Source organism: Staurois parvus, unplaced genomic scaffold (assembly GCF_062004578.1).
Source record: "Staurois parvus isolate SC_StPar_1 unplaced genomic scaffold, SC_StPar_1.0 ptg000022l, whole genome shotgun sequence".
NCBI lineage: Eukaryota > Metazoa > Chordata > Amphibia > Anura > Ranidae > Staurois > Staurois parvus.
The window spans coordinates 8552321-8568105 of record NW_028317818.1 but is presented as its reverse complement, the minus strand read 5'-3'; the positions used below and the strand labels follow the sequence as shown (position 1 = coordinate 8568105).

Below are 15785 nucleotides of genomic sequence, written 5' to 3'. Positions count from 1 at the left end.
TCGAATAAAACTAATTGTACTTATATGGATAAAAATTAATTCTTATAAAATGAAATGTTATGTATAGAATAGAATAGCTATGAAATAAGAATGCGTCATATAAGTAAAATAGTATATGTAATTAAATCTCGTTAAAAAGAATATGCGTTATATATAAAAATTTATACTAATAAATGATTAAAAGACGCATATAGAATAGAATAGCTAGGAACATAAGAATCAATAAAATCCAATAGTGTGTTTTGTAAAATATGATTATGGACAAATTGGTTAAAGTAATATCATACAGAAAAACAGATAAACTAAGAATAGATGATATAGAATAGAATGGTTCAGAATCGTAAAATCATCATCTAAAAAGGTATAAAAAGATTTTGATTCCTAAAATTCTGGCTGTAAGGTAATGTGATCACTATATGTACAGTCAGAAAGAACTAGCTGTTATCTATAAAGCTGTTAATATCGAACTCTTTGTTGAGTCCTTTAGGGTATAGAGAGTGTCAAGTTCAAAGATCCATTTTGATTCCTGTTGTGATACTATCCTCTTTTTATTGATGCCCTTCCAGTGTGTTTTAGTGATGTCAATACCAGTAAACCTTAGTGATGAGGGGTCCCTGTTGTGACATAGGCGATAATGTTTTGATAGGGAATGTTTCCTATAGCCTTCTTGATATTGCTGACATGTTCTCTCAAACGGTCCTTTAATTTTCTCGTAGTTCGACATGTATTGTTTGTTGCAGGGATATTTTAGTAAGTAAACTACAAACCTGCTATTGCATGTAATGAAGCTTTCAATGTTGTAGCTTCTACCTGTTGACGTTGACTTAAATGTATCAGTTTTCTTTTTTCTGGTTCCATTACACCGGCAAATTATACATTTATTGCAGGGATAGAATCCTTTTAACTCCGCAAAAAATGTGTTGGTGGTAGGGGGGTCAATCATATTAGGAGCTATCTGATTCCTAAGTGGTAAGGCTTTCCTGAATGTTATTTCAGGCCTATCTGGTAAAAAATTAGTTAATGTAGGATCGGCTTTCAGTATTTTCCAGTTATCTTTAATAATCTTAGAAATTGCCTTGTATTGTATAGAAAAGTTCGTTATAAACGGACATAGTCTTGGTGGTCTTTGTGTTTTTTCTTTGTTTAGGATAGTCTCTCTCTCCATCATAGCCACCTCATTGATAGTGTTGTTCAATGTATTTTCACTATAGCCTTTTTCTAAAGAGCGGTTCTTTAAGATATCAGCTTGAGAAAGGAAAGTGTCAATATTGGTACAATTTCTTCTTATTCTGAGAAGTTGGCTTTTAGGAATGTTATTTAACCATGTGGGGTTATGACAGCTATTGAGGGGGATGTAACTATTTCTGTCTGTTACTTAAAAGGATTCTGTTTCAATCCTTCCCCCTCGGTTAAACAGAGTTAAGTCAAAGAAATGTACATTTGAAGTACTGTACTCATAAGTGAGCTTAATATTATGTGTATTGTAATTTTAAGTGCCAAAAAAATTAATTGTCTGTTCTTCACCATTCCAGATTAAAAATATATCGTCGATGTATCGTCTATAAAAAGAGAGCTCTGGCCAATCTCTGCCATATATCATATCTTCCTCCCACCTGGCCATGAATAGGTTGGCCAGGCTGGGAGCTATATGTTTTTGGTAGAAAAAAATCCCAATAAGTGTATATTGATTGCTTTGTGTGAAAGTTAAAGCGTCTACAAACTATGGTATAGATACTGCAATTTACGACATTTTTTGCTATACAGCGCTGCACTTGTTTAACAGACAATTGCATGGTTATGCAATGCTGTACATAAATGAAATTTATGTTCTTTTTCCACACAAATAGAGCTTTATTTTTGTGGTATTTGATCACCTGTGAGCTTTTTATTTTTCGCGCTATAAAAACCAATACCGAAAAACAATATCTTCTCATTTCTGTCATAAAAAATATCCAAAAATTTTAAATTTAATCAAATTTAGGCCAAAATGTGATCTACTACATGTTTTTGGTAAAAAAAATCCCAATAAGTGTATATTGATTGCTTTGTGTGAAAGTTATAGCGTCTACAAACTATGGTATAGATAATGGAATTTACACAGCTTTTACTTTCTGACTGCCTGTCACATTTCTTTAGGTGATAAAATACCAGGACAGTACAAACACCCCCAAATTACCCCTTTTTCAGAAAGTAGACACCCTAAGCTATCTTCTGAGAGGCATATTGAGTCCATGGAAGATTTATTTTTTTTCCACAAGTTTTTGGAAAATAATAGAAATGTTTTTTTTTTCTTACACAAAGTTGTCATTTAAATGATGTATTGCTCACACAAGTATTTGTATTTTGAGGAGTAATTCCACATATACCCATGTCTTGTGCGCGCAATAAATCATTTAAGTGACGATGTTGTGTAAAAAAAAATGTTTTCTTTGTGATTTTCCAAAAACTTGTGGTAAAAAAATAAATTCTTCTATTGACTCAACATGCCTCTCAGCAAATATTTTGGGGTGTCTAATTTCCAAAAAGGGGTTGTTTTGGGGGGGTGGGGGCATTTTATGCCCAGCATTAGAAGTTTATGCCACACATCATTCACTCTTCTAACTACCTGAAGACCAAGCCTTTTCTGACACTTTATTCACATGAAAAAATTACTTTGAACCCTCAAACATTATATATTTTTTTTAAAGCAGATACCCTAGTGATTAAAATGGTGGGTGCTGAAATTTTTTATGTAACATGTTTTATGTTTTAAACGCAAATGCTTTAAAACTGCGCATGCCCCATGCAATGGGAACAAACTGTATACATTTTTAATATCCATAAGCAACGTTTTAAAAAGCCTTTACAAGCTACCATTTTAGATTTACTAGTGCTAGAATTACTGCCTTTGATCTGACGTTCGTGGCGATACCTCACATGTATGGTGCGACCGCTGTTTACATATTGTTATTTTGATTTTTGAAATAATTTTTCACTGTCCTTTTCATTTTTTTTTTATCACTTTTAATGCTAATCACAGAGAATGCAAATATCCCTACATTATCTAATTTCTCCAAGATAGGTGTGATCAGATGCCTTCCCAATTTACAAATGGTGCTGTTTATATCCTGCGAAACTGAGGTGATGAAATGCTTGTAGCGTCTGATTTCTTAGACTGTAGAGATGATTGGCACCATTCCAGTCTCCAAACAGCTCTATGGTCAGCTGGCAGAAACACCGGCTGCATTCTCAGATTCCCCCAATGGCACGGGACTGCCCGAGAAGGCCGTGGAAAACAGCAGGGGAGGGGGTCATCTTCTCCTGCTGCTTGTAAAAGCAATCCTGTAGCTAATATGGATTGCTTTTACATGAAAGCCGATCACCAGCTGAAAAAAAACAATACCAGGATGATGCCTGCAGCTATCATCCTGGTATAACCGCTCAAAGTTCAGTGATGTACCAGTATGTCGCTGGTCCTTGTTGGGTGTATATGGTATGTTTTTTTTTTATGTGGGTTGAATGAAAAAAAGAGAAGAAATCTCTGCCAGAAAAAGTGTGTGGTATGACCACCGTTACAATATCCCGCCCTGCATCTGCCCACTTCTAATGTGCCAAGCAATATTATAAAATATATATACCGAAGCATATGGGGCCATCCACCCACTGGCCACCCCAGGCCCCCCGGCATATATGCTCTTTTTTCAACAGCGGATGAAAAATATCATCCAACAGCACTGCTCACACAGACTTATGTATATTCTGAGAGCAAGACCTTGTTGCTATCAGAACAAGTCGGTGCTCCAGCTGAATGACATCCTCATTTCTCAAGCAGGCTTTTCCCCCCTTTCTAAGATGGGTATTTAAAAGCCGTTGGGGGAAGCCCAGGTGATTAGGTCGCACGGTGCCACATGCTCCAATTCCAAGATTGTACAAATGTCTAAATAGTGGCACGACTGAATAAAAATTGTCCACATATAAGTGGTATCCCATATGGAAAAAGGATGACACCAAGTCCCAAACTATCTTGCCACTGCTCCCCATGCAGTCTGGGCATCCAGGGGGCTCCACGTGACTTTCTTTTCCCTCGTAAATCCGAAATTTATATGTATAGCCTGTTGCCTTCTCACAGGTCTTATACATCTTGACCCCATATCTGGCACACTTGCTGGGGAGAAATTGTTTGAATGGAAGGCGGCCAGAAAAATTAATGAGGGACTCGTCAATGCAGATGTTTTGCTGGGGAGTATAGACATCTGCAAATTTTTGGTTAAAGTGATTTACGAGGGGCTGAATTTTGTGGAGCTGGTCCAATTCAGGGTCACCACGAGGACGACAGAGTGTGTTGTCATTGAAATGCATAAAACGCATTATACTCTCATATCTATGCCTGGCCATGGCAGCAGAGAACACGGGCATATGATGAATCGGGTCTGTGGACCAATACAACCGCAATTCATTTTTTTTGAGTAATGCCCATGTTGAGGGTTAGGCCCAAAAAAACTTGAAATTCGGAAACTGTAATGGGTTTCCATGCGCATGGTCTGGCAAAGTTTGAATTTGGGTTGGCGGCGATAAACTGTTTTGCATATAAATTGCTTTGATCCGCAATCAATGCATACAGATCTTGTGTGAAAAACAGCTCCAAAACATCAAGGGGAGTATTTAAATTTGCTGTTTCCACCTGCATTTCGGGTTGGGCAGTGAATGCGGGAAGTATGGGTGCTACAGAATATGTGGGCTACCAACTGGGATTTGCAAGCACATCCAGAAGGATACTTAGGGGCTCTAAGGGCCTGTGTGTGAATTCTTGGTGGCTGCGGGACACTACTTGTGCTCGCCACCACACAAGCTTGTACTGCACTTATGGGACTCAGCACGCCACCAAGTGATACTACAGTGCTGGTATGTATAAGACCAGGATGTACTAGGCCGCTGGTGCTCACCAGTTCACCAAAAGCTAGAGCTGCACTAGTACTCTGCTGCATATGAGAATTCATCATGCAATTGTAACATCTCAGCAACCTGGGAATGGGGTTGCGTATGCCTGACCTTAGCAGGGACCTCTTCTCCATCGTCTGAGCTATCTGTCAGGGTGCGAATTCTTGGTGGCTGCGGGACACTACTTGTGCTCGCCACCGCACCAGCTTGTACTGCACTTATGGGACTCTCCACGAAGCACCTGGCTGTCAGGGACTGCTTGAACCACTGCTAAAAAATTTACCGGCAAGTGCTAACAGAGATCAGGCCTGATTGTGTTAACACTGCAGTTTTGTGTGCAATGTATCAAGTGACAGTGACCTACTGACACTGCACTTGCTGGGGGAGAAGGGGGGGTCAGTGTAGGGGCTAAACACAGGTACTGGAAGGTGCCGGGGCTGATCCTGCTAACACTGTGTTCTTGGGGACACTACTGTGAAGGAAAAAAGTATTTGATGCCCTGTTGATTTTGAATGTTTGCACACTCACAAAGAAATGATCAGTCTAAAAATCGAATGGTAGGTGTATTGTAACACTGAGAGACAGAATAGTAACAAAAAATTCTAAAGAAATGCATGTCTAACAAATTATGCACTGATTTGCATGTTCATGATGGAAATAACCATTTGATCCTCTATCATTCAGCAGGATTTCTGGCTACCAGGTATCTTTCATACCGGTAACAAGTTGTGATTAGAAGCAGTCTCTTAAAGGGAGTGCTGCTAATCTCATTTTGTTACCTGTATCAAAGACACCTGTCCACAGGAGCAATCAATCAGATTCCAAACTCTCCACCATGGCAAAGACCAAAGAGCTGTCCAAGGATGTCAGGGACATGATTGTAGACTTACACAAGGCTGGACTGGGCTACCAAACTATTGCCAAGCAGCTTGGTGAGAAGGTGACAACAGTTGGTGCAATTATTCGCAAATGGAAGAAACACAAAGCGACTGTCAGTCTCCCTAGGTCTGGTGCACCATGCAAGATCTCACCTCGTGGAGTGTCAATGATCATGAGAACAGTGAGGAATAATCCCAGAACTACCCGTGAACATCTTGTCAATCTCCAGGCAGCTGGGACCACAATCACCAAGAAAACAATTGGTAACACACTACGCCCACAGGGATTGAAATCATGCAGTGCCCGCATGGTCCCTCTGCTAAGGAGACCAGACAACTGCACCGCATCAAAGGGACGATGGACGGGGCAATGTTCTGTCAAATCTTGGGTGAGAACCTTCTTCCCTCAGCCAGGGCATTGAAAGTGGGTCATGGATGGATGACAATGACCAAAAACACATGGCCAAAGTAACAGATTGGCTCAAGAAAAAGCACATTAAGGTCCTGGAGTGGACTAGCCAGTCTCCAGACCTTAATCCGATTGAAAATCTGTGGAGAGAGCTGAAAGTTCGAGTTGCCAAACGTCAGCCACCAAACCTTCATGACTTGGAGAGGATCTGCTAAGAGGAGTGGGACAAAATTCCTCCAGAGATGTATGCAAACCTGGTGGCCAACTACAGAAAATGTCTGACCTCTGTTATTGCCAACAGGGGATTTGCCACCAAGTACTAAGTCATGTTTTGTGAAGGGGATCAAATACTAATTTCCCTCATGAACATGCACATCGGTGCATAATTTGTTAGACATGCATTTCTTTTGAATTTTTTGTTGCTATTCTGTCTCTCAGTGTTACAATACACATACCATTCGATTTTTAGACTGATCATTTCTTTGTGAGTGGGAAAACGTTCAAAATCAGCAGGGGATCAAATACTTATTTCCTTCACTATATACTAATTTGAATGCTGGTATAGTGCTGATCTGATCAAAGATATTGATCCGTTCAGACACTATTCCAGCAATGGAGGTTTATTGTGTATGTGAGCGTGTTCCTGGCAATCGAGGGGTTAAATGTGATACTGGTGTACTGATGGGCAATCTGATACTATTTGGGAGGGGCGTGAAAACTGCAGAAGCAAGATTTTATATATATATATATATATGTATATGTGTGTGTATCAGTAGCAGTATTTCTACGATAGGGTGGCACGGAAGCGGTTAAACATGTCCAGTAAAAAATATTTTAATAAAATCTAATTTTGTCATAATTTTAGGCCAAAATGTATTCTGCGACATGTCTGCTAACAAAAATCCCAATATGTGTAAAGTAATTGGTTTACATGAACGTTAAAGTGTTTACAAATGGCTGTATAGATACTGGAAAAAACAATGTTCCCTGAAGAAAATCCAGTGTCAATCACGATAAACACCGTCACTGACTCGAAAAAAAAAAGAGCTCCGCACTTGTCACTTGTCTTCCAAAGTCTGACATCTCCAGTTCCCACCGAAGGTAAATAAACAAAGGGGTGGGGTCACCCAACGATGGGTGACCCCGCCCCTTTGTTTATTTATCGTCAGCACTGGAATCGGAGCTGTAAGACTGAGGGGTGCCTAGTGATGCTAAATAAACAAGGGGCGAGTGTGGAGCTTTTTTTGTTTTTGTTTTTCCAGTTCCTCGCCAGCAGTGTTCATCATAATTGATGCTGGATTTACTTCAGAGGGCTTTTTTTTTTTTAAAGCACTTGCCTATCTCCCTTCCTGACCAGGCCTTTTTTTGCTATTTGGCGCTGCACTATTTCAACTGGTAATTGCATGGTCATGCAGTGCTGTACCCAAATGAAATTTATGTCCTTTTCTTCTCACAAATAGAGCTTTCTCCTCGGTGGTATATGATCGCCTGTGTGCTTTTTATTTTTTGCGCTATATACTTTCAGCTATAAAAAATATCCTAGAAACTCAAATTTTGTCATAAATTTAGGTCAAAATGTATTTTTCTATATGTCTTTGGTAAAAACAGATCCCAATAGGTGTATATTAATTGGTTTGTATGAAAGTTATAGAGTCTACAAATGATGGTATAGATATTGGAATAAATTCAATTTATGACCGAAAATGTTAAAAAAAAAAACCCCTGATATTTTCTCATTTCTGTCATAAAAAATATCCAAAAAACTCAAATTTAATCATAAATTTAGGCCAAAATGTATTTTGCTACATGTCTTTGGTAAAGAAAAATCCCAATAACTGCATAATAATTGTTTTGTGTTAAAGTTATAGTATCTACAAACTATGGTATAGATACTGGAATTTACACAGCTTTTACTTTCTGACTGCCTATTACTTTTCTTGAGCTGCTAAAATACTATGGGCAAATCACCCCTTTTCGGAAAGTAGACATCCTAAGCTATCTGCTGAGAGGCATGTTGAGTCCATGGAAGATTTATTTTTTTCCCCACAAGTTTTTGGAAAATTACAAATTTTTTTTACACAAAGTTGACATTTAAAATGATACAGTTAGGTCCATATATATTTGTACACAGGCACAATTTTCATACTTTTGGCTCTGTATGCCACCAGAATAAATTAAAACAAAACAATCCAAATTAATTTAAAGTACAGACTTTCAGTTTAATTCAAGGGGTTGAACATAAAAATCAAGTACACATTTTAGGAACTGCAACCATTTTTATACTGAGTCCCTCCATTTTCAGGGGCTCAAATGTAATTGGACAAATGAATATAATCAGAAATAAAATGTTCATTTTTACTATTTTGTTGAGAATCCTTTACTGGCAATGACTGCCTGAAGTCTGGAACTCATGGACATTACCAAAGACTGGGTTTCCTCCTTTCTGATGCTTTGCGAGGCTCTAACTGCAGCTGTCTTCAAGTGTTCTTTGTTTGTGGGTCTTTCTGCCTTTAGTTCTGCATTCAGCAAGTGAAATGCATGCTCAATTGGGTTGAGATCAGGTGATTCACTCAGCCATTGCAGAATATTCCACTTCTTTTCCTTCAAAAGCTCATGGGTTGCTTTTGCAGTGTGTTTTGGATCATTGTCCATCTATACTGTGAAGCGTCAACCAATCAACTTTGCTGCATTTGGCTCAATCTGGGCTGACAGTATATCTCTAAACACTGCAGAATTCATCCGGTTGCTTCTGTCACATCATCAATAAACACCAGTGACCCAGTGCCACTGAAAGTCATGCATACCCATGCCATCACACTGCCTCCACCATGTTTTACAGATGACGTTGTGTGCTTTGGATCATGAGCTGTTCCAAGCCTTCTCCACACTTTTTTATTCTCGTCATTCTAGTACAGATTAATCTTGGTTTCATCCATCCACAGAATGCTTTTCCAGACCTGGTCTGGCTTTTTTAGATTTTTTTTGGCAAAGTCTAATCTGGCTTTTCCATTCTTCAGGTTTATGAATGGATTGCACCTTGTGGTGAACAATCTGTATTTGCGCTCATGAAGTCTTCTCTTAATTGTAGACTATAACAATGATACACCCACCTCGAGAGTGTCCTTCACTTGTCTGGATGTTGTGAATGGGTTTTTCTTTACCAGGATCCTAAGATCATCCACCACTGTTGTCTTCCATAGACGTCCATGCCTTATTTATGTTGCTGAGTTCAGCAGTGCATTCTTCTTTCCTCAGAATGTACCCAACTGTTGATTTGGCCACTCCTAATGTTGAGGCTATCTCCCTGATGGATTTGTTTAGTTTGTGAAGCTTTACAATGGCCTGTTTCACTAGCATGGACAGCTCCTTTGAACGCATGATGTAGGTTCACAGCAATAGATTCCAAATGCAAATACCACACTTAGAATGAACTCCAGACCTTTTACTTGCTTAATTGATGAAGAAATAATGACGGAGTAGCCCACACCTGGCCATGAAACAGCTTTTGATTCAATTGTCCAACTACTTTTGGTCCCTTGAAAAAGGGGGGATGGCTACTCTTAAGAACTGTAATTCCTAAACCCTTATTCCAATTTGGATGTACAGTCAGGTCCATAAATATTGGGACATCGACACAATTCTAGCATTTTTGGCTCTATACACCACCACAATGGATTTGAAATGAAACGAACAAGATGTGCTTTAACTGCAGACTGTCAGCTTTAATTTGAGCGTATGTACATCCAAATCAGGTGAACAGTGTAGGAATTACAACAGTTTGCATATGTGCCTCCCACTTGTTAAGGGACCAAAAGTAATGGGACAATTGGCTTCTCAGCTGTTCCATGGCCAGGTGTGTGTCATGCCCTCATTATCCCAATTACAATGAGTAGATAAAAGGTCCAGAGTTCATTTCAAGTGTGCTAGTTGCATTTGGAATCTGTTGCTGTCAACTCTCAAGATGAGATCCAAAGAGCTGTCACTATCAGTGAAGCAAGCCATCATTAGGCTGAAAAAAACAAAACAAACCCATCAGAGAGACAGCAAAAACATTAGGCGTGGCCAAAACAACTGTTTGGAACATTGTTAAAAAGAAGAAACGCACCGGTGAGCTCAGCAACACCAAAAGACCTGGAAGACCAAGGAAAACAACTGTGGTGGATGACCGAAGAATTCTTTCCCTGGTGAAGAAAACACCCTTTACAACAGTTGGCCAAATCCAAAACTTATATGTATATCTTGTTGCCCTCTCACAGGTCTTATACATCTTGACCCCATATATGGTACACTTGCTGGGGACAAATTGTCTGAATGCAAGGCAGTCAGAAAAACTAATGAGGGAAGCGTCAACGCAGATGTTTTGCTGGGGATTATAGACATCTGCAAATTTTTGGTTGAGGTGATTTACGAGGAGCCGAATTTTGTGGCGCCAGTCAAATTCAGGGTCACCCTGAGGATGACAGAGTGTATTGTCATTGAAATGCATAAATTGCATTATATTCTCATATCTATGCCTGGACATGGCAGCAGAGAACACAGGCATATGAATCGGGTCTGTGGACCAATACAACTGCAATTAATTTTTTTAAATAATGCCCATGTAGAGGGTTAGGCCCAAAAAAAAAGTTAAATTCGGAAACTGTAATAGTTTTCTATGCAAATGGTCTGGCAAGGTTTGAATTTGGGTTGGCGGCGATAAACTGCTATGCACATACAGTCAGGTCCATAAATATTGGGACATGGACACAGTTCTAACATTTTTGGCTCTATACACCACCACAATGGATTTGAAATGAAACAAACAAGATGTGCTTTAACTGCAGACTGTCAGCTTTAATTTGAGGGTATTTACATCCAAATCAGGTGAACGGTGTAGGTATTACAACAGTTTGCATATGTGCCTCCCACTTGTTAAGGAACCAAAAGTAATGGGACAGAATAATAATCATAAATCAAACTTTCACTTTTTAATACTTGGTTGCAAATCCTTTGCAGTCAATTACAGCCTGAAGTCTGGAACGCATAGACATCACCAGACGCTGGGTTTCATCCCTGGTGATGCTCTGCCAGGCCTCTACTGCAACTGTCTTCAGTTCCTGCTTGTTCTTGGGGCATTTTCCCTTCAGTTTTGTCTTCAGCAAGTGAAATGCATGCTCAATCGGATTCAGGTCAGGTGATTGACTTGGCCATTGCATAACATTCCACTTCTTTCCCTTAAAAAACTCTTTGGTTGCTTTTGCAGTATGCTTTGGGTCATTGTCCATCTGCACTGTGAAGCAGCGTCTAATGAGTTCTGAAGAATTTGGCTGAATATGAGCAGATAATATTGCCCGAAACACTTCAGAATTCATCCTGCTGCTTTTGTCAGCAGTCACATCATCAATAAATACAAGAGAACCAGTTCCATTGGCAGCCATACATGCCCACGCCATGACACTACCACCACCATGCTTCACTGATGAGGTGGTATGCTTAGGATCATGAGCAGTTCCTTTCCTTCTCCATACTCTTCTCTTCCCATCACTCTGGTACAAGTTGATCTTGGTCTCATCTGTCCATAGGATGTTGTTCCAAAACTGTGAAGGCTTTTTTAGATGTTGTTTGGCAAACTCTAATCTGGCCTTCCTGTTTTTGAGGCTCACCAATGGTTTACATCTTGTGGTAAACCCTCTGTATTCACTCTGGTGAAGTCTTCTCTTCATTGTTGACTTTGACACACATACACCTACCTCCTGGAGAGTGATCTTGATCTGGCCAACTGTTGTGAAGGGTGTTTTCTTCACCAGGGAAAAAATTCTTCGGTCATCCACCACAGTTGTTTTCCGTGTTCTTACGGGGTCTTTTGGTATTGCTGAGCTCACTGGTGCGTTCCTTCTTTTTAAGAATGTTCCAAACAGTTGTTTTGGCTACGCCTAATGTTTTTGCTATCTCTCTGATGGGTTTGTTTTGTTTTTTCAGCCTAATGATGGCTTGCTTCACTGATAGTGACAGGTCTTTGGATCTCATCTTGAGAGTTGACAGCAACAGATTCCAAATGCAAATAGCACACTTGAAATGAACTCTGGACCTTTTATCTGCTCATTGTAATTGGTATAATGAGGGAATAACACACACCTGGCCATGGAACAGCTGAGAAGCCAATTGTCCCATTACTTTTGGTCCCTTAACAAGAGGGAGGCACATATGCAAACTGTTGTAATTCCTACACCGTTCACCTGATTTGGATGTAAATACCCTCAAATTAAAGCTGACAGTCTGAAGTTAAAGCACATCTAGTTCGTTTCCATTCAAATCCATTGTGGTGGTGTATAGAGCCAAACATGTTAGAATTGTGTCGATGTCCCAATATTTATGGACCTGACTGTATATTTCTTTGATCCACAATCAATGCATACAGATCTTCCGTGAAAAACAGCTCCAAAAAATCAAGGGCTTGGGCAGTAAATGGGGGAAGTACGGGTGCTGCCAATCAGGATTTGCAAGAACATCTGGAAGGACACTAGGGGCTCTACAGGTCTGTGTGCGAATTCTTGGTGGCTGCGAGACACTACTTGTGCTAGCCACTGCACCAGCTTGTACTGCATTTATGGGACTCGCCATGTCACCAAGTGATACTGCAGTGCTGGTATGTATAAGACCAGGATTGTACTAGGCCGCTGGTGCTTACTAGTTCATCAAAAGGTAGAGTGGCACTAGTACTGGCACTCTGCTGCATATGAGAATCATCATGCAATTATAACATCTCAGCAACCTGGGCATGGGGTTGGGTAAGCCTGACCTTAGCAGGAACCTCTCCTCCATCGTCTGAGCTATCTGTCTGGGTGCCACTGCTCTCTACAGGTTTGTATTCTGGAGGCAGATTCTGTCAGTAAGGTTTCTCCTTCGCTCTTATCTGACATGCTCAGAATCTTGTAGGCCTCTTCACTAGAGTACCTTTTGTTGGACATTTTGGCCACTAAATTTATAGGTATCTAGTGCGACTCATGGGAAAAAAGAGCACCTGACTGTCAGGGACTGCTTGAACTGCTAAAAAAAAATACCTGCAAGTGGTAGCAAAGATTAGGCTTGATTCTGCGAACACTGAGGTTTCATGTGCAATGTATCAAGTGACAATGACCTACTGACACTGTATTTTCTGGAGGAGAAGGGGAGGGGTGTTAAGCATAGGGGTTAAACGCAGATGGTGGCAGGTGCCGGGGCTGATCCCACTAATGCTGAATTTTTTGGGACACTATACTAATGTGAACGCTGGAACAGTGCTGATCTGATCAAATATATTGATCCGTTCAGACACTATACTAGCAATGGAGGTTTATTGTGTAAGTAAGTTCCTGGCAATCAAGGGGTTAAATGTGATGACTGATGTAGTGACGGGCAATCTGATGCTATCTGGGAGGGATGCTAACTGATGCTAACGCTATTTGAAATCGCCAGTGACACTAATACAGTGATCAGTAAAAAAAAATCTGTACACTGTACTAATGACACTGGTGACAGGGCAGTGAAGGGGTTAACTGGGAGCGATCAGGGGGTTAAATTTGACCTAAATGCATTTTTACTGTGTGTGTGTAATGCTTTTACTCACGTGTATCTGCCTTCTTTTCTCTCCGGGACGGAATGTGCCCAGAGAGAGAAGATTTCATCATTTCCTGTACCTGTGTAAAAGTAAACACAGGTACAGGAAGATGTCTGATAGGGCAGGGATCAACCATCAGATTCAGGCCAAGCATCACTGGCCTGAACTTGATGACTTGATCAGGCAGGCACCAAATTACAGTACTGGCGGGTCGGCGGGCACGCACGCCCCCTCGACCCGCGGTCACCGCGGGAGTGCGAATCATGTCCGCCCTGTAGCAGTATTTCTGCTATAGGGTGGACTTAAAGCAGTTAATAAAGGACTTGTCAAAAACGGTCTCTGTGTTTTTATTTATTGTTGGCACTTTTTGATGAATAAGAAGGTTTTTTTTTTTTTTTTTAAATGTTTAATGTCGGCACTGGTTTGTTTGTATTCTGGCTTCAGTGGGGAAATCTGCAGACAGCAGATAAGTCATGGTCATCAACCCCTTGGCGCCGGCGCCTCCTGGCCCTTTAAGGGTTTCAGAAGCCGGGAGGTGGGGTTTTAAGGTCATGTGACCACCATGATTCGTCGTCACATGATCGGGAAAGGTCCCGATTGAAAGAGGAGATTGGGACCTTTCTGTGAGTACCGGACATGTGTGCTGGGAGCGTGCAGGGTGCGCTCTCTTAGCACATATGTTTTTCTTAATTGCACGCAAATGTGCGGACGCTCGACGTCAAGGCCCAGACGCTGGGAGGCCGCACATTTGCATGCGGCCAGCGTAAGAGGTTAAGGATGCTGCGGCCGGCACCTTAAGAACCAGCTAATATCGAATGAATTCAAATAATTTGTTTAATGCAGATGCTTCTAACATACAAAATTTTGTCCCAATTTCAATTCGGAACGAAACAAATCGCACATGTCAGATAAGAAGAGATACAGTAATACATCCTGTCCCAGCATATACAGTTGTGTTCAAAATAATAGCAGTGTGTTGAAAAAAGTGAATAAAGTTCAAAATCCTTCTAATAGCTTTTATTTCCATACACACAAATGCATTGGGAACACTACACATTCTATTCCAAATCAAAACATGAAGAAAAATAGATCAAATTTGTGTTCTTCCTCTAAAAAAATTGAAGAAAAGTTTCAAAAAAATAGCAGTGTTTGCATTCTTCTTTACAAACGCAAACATTCACTATATAAACTGAAAAATGTTTAAAGATTTTGTTTTCCTTTGAATCACTTAATGAATATTTTGTTGTATAAGCACTGTTTCTGAGAACTGATGTATATCTGTGTTGCATGGAGTCATCCAACTTCTGGCACCTGTGAACAGGTATTCCAGCCCAGGATGATTGGACTACATTCCACAGTTCTTCTCTATTTCTTGGTTTTGCCTCAGAAACTGCATGTTTGATGTCACCCCACAAGTTTTCTATTGGATTAAGATCCGGGGATTGGGCTGGCCACTCCATAACATCAATCTTGTTGGTCTGGAACCAAGATGTTGCACGTTTACTGGTGTGTTTGGGGTCGTTGTCTTGTTGGAACACCCATTTCAAGGGCATTTCCTCTTCAGCATAAGGCAGCACGACCTCTTCAAGTATTCTGATGTATTCAAACTGATCCATGATCCCTGGTATGCGATAAATAGGCCCAACACTGTAGTATGAGAAACATCCCCATATTATGATGCTTGCGCAACCATGCTTCACTGTCTTCACAGTGTGCTGTGGCTTGAATTCAGTGTTTGTGGGTCGTCTGACAAACTGTCTCCGGCCACTAGACCCAAAAAGAACAATCTTACTTTCATCAGTCCACAAGATGTTGCGCCATTTCTCTTTAGGCCAGTCAATGTGCTCTTTGGCAAATTGTAACCTCTTCAGCACATGTCTTTTTTTCAACAGTGGGACTTTGCGGGGGCTTCTTGCAGATAGCTTGGCTTCACATAGGCGTCTTCTAATTGTAACAGTACTCACAGGTAACTTTAGACCTTCTTTGATCTTCCTGGAGCTGATTG

The 15785-nt window shown here is 40.4% G+C and overlaps 1 protein-coding gene across 3 annotated transcripts in view; it reads right to left on the bottom strand.

Moving 5' to 3' along the window:
* METTL22 (methyltransferase 22, Kin17 lysine) overlaps positions 1-15785 on the bottom strand; it is a 318966-nt gene that overhangs the window by 63439 nt on the left and 239742 nt on the right. The gene's annotated exons all lie outside the window — the stretch shown is intronic.